General features: G+C 37.4%; 1 protein-coding gene across 1 annotated transcript in view; it reads right to left on the minus strand.

Moving 5' to 3' along the window:
- Positions 1–2,009, minus strand: part of LOC106883011 (uncharacterized) — a 50,228-nt gene that overhangs the window by 43,935 nt on the left and 4,284 nt on the right. The window lies entirely within an intron of this gene.

Consider the following 2,009-nt stretch of genomic DNA (forward strand, 5'->3'; position numbering starts at 1 on the left):
ATGTAGATAGATTAGAAAGAGAGGAAAATCTATAGACAGACAACTATACACACACACACTATAAAGACAGATAGAAAGCTATATACACAAACGTGTATGTGTGTGTGCATGTATATATATATATATATATATATATATAAACATGCAGACAGACATGCATATACATGCACTGACTGTAACTTGAAATATGGCCCCTCCCTGCCAAAACAGGGCCTCCACACAGACTTGGATGATCAATTATATCCGTAAACTTTACAAACAACACACACACATCTATCTGTCTATCTATCTGTTTATCGATCTATCGAAAACATTAAGATGGTTGGAAACTCCTTGAGCAAGTAAACATATTTATTTCAGACGATTACAGTCTATACCGATGCTTCAGCTGGCAGAGTAGGGGGCAAGAATGGAGGGACAGCTTCCGAGCAACCACTGACGTGTGTGTGTGTGTGTGTGTGTGTGTGTGTGTTTGTACACATATCTTAGCTATATTTGTAGTTTCAGCTTATTTAAGAATAAAATATTTTCAAATTTCCCAATACTTTAGACAAAACCAAAACAAAAGTACTTACATGCACATATTCTGAGACACACACACACACACACACAGAGTTATATAACCTTGCACACACAAGCATCCTCTGAAAGATACTCATAACTTTATGTGTGCATGTGTCTGCATACATACACATATATATACATGTGTATGTATGTGTAAACATACATACATATGCATGTGTATACATATATATATATATATATATGTATATATATATATATATATATGTATACACAGGCATACGCATATATAAGCATATATAAGCATATATATATATACATACATACATACGCATATATAAACATATATACGTACATACACATATATAAACATATATATATATATATATATATATATATATATATATATATATATATATATATATATATATATATATATATATATATATATATATATACATATATACATACACATATCATCATCATCGTTTAACGTCCGCTTTCCATGCTAGCATGGGTTGGACGACTTGACTGAGGACTGGTGAAACCGGATGGCAACACCAGGCTCCAATCTAAATTTGGCAGAGTTTCTACAGCTGGATGCCCTTCCTAACGCCAACCACTCAGAGAGTGTAGTAGGTGCTTTTACGTGGTCACCTGCACGAAGGCCAGTCAGGCGATACTGGCAACGGCCACGCTCGAAATGGTGTCTTTTATGTGCCACCCGCACAAGCCAGTCCAGGGGCACTGGCAACGATCTCGCTCGAAAATCCTACGGAAGCCAGTCAGGCGTTACTGGCAACGGCCACGCTCAAAATGGTGCATCTTATGTGCCACCCGCACAAGAGCCAGTCCAGGGGCACTGGCAACGATCTTACTTGGCTTGCCGGGTCTTCTCACGCACAGCACAATGCACACACACACACACACACACATATATATACATACACACACACATAAGTACATATATAGACACATATATACATACACACATATATATACATATATAGACATATATATACACACATTCATATATATATATATACATACACGCATATACATACACACACACATATATAAACATATACACACACACATATATATATACATACACACACATATATGTACATACATACATGCACATATATCCATATACTCACATACGTATACACACTCATACATATATATTCATACAGGCATGCACACACATACACACACACACTAGTTCAACTGCATATACATACACCAACAGGTCTCTCTGACTTGTTCAAAGATCATCGCCACCACCGCCCAACCACCACACCTGCACCTCCCCACCACACACTCTTTCACCCTACATTTCAAGTTGTCCCAGGAATAACAAGTGACAACATAAGATAGGTAGAACAACAATGGGGGGCAGACACACACACAAATGTACACATACACACACACACACACACACACACACACACACACACACACACACACACACACACACACACACA

This window comes from Octopus bimaculoides, chromosome 30 (assembly GCF_001194135.2).
Source record: "Octopus bimaculoides isolate UCB-OBI-ISO-001 chromosome 30, ASM119413v2, whole genome shotgun sequence".
NCBI classification, from domain to species: domain Eukaryota; kingdom Metazoa; phylum Mollusca; class Cephalopoda; order Octopoda; family Octopodidae; genus Octopus; species Octopus bimaculoides.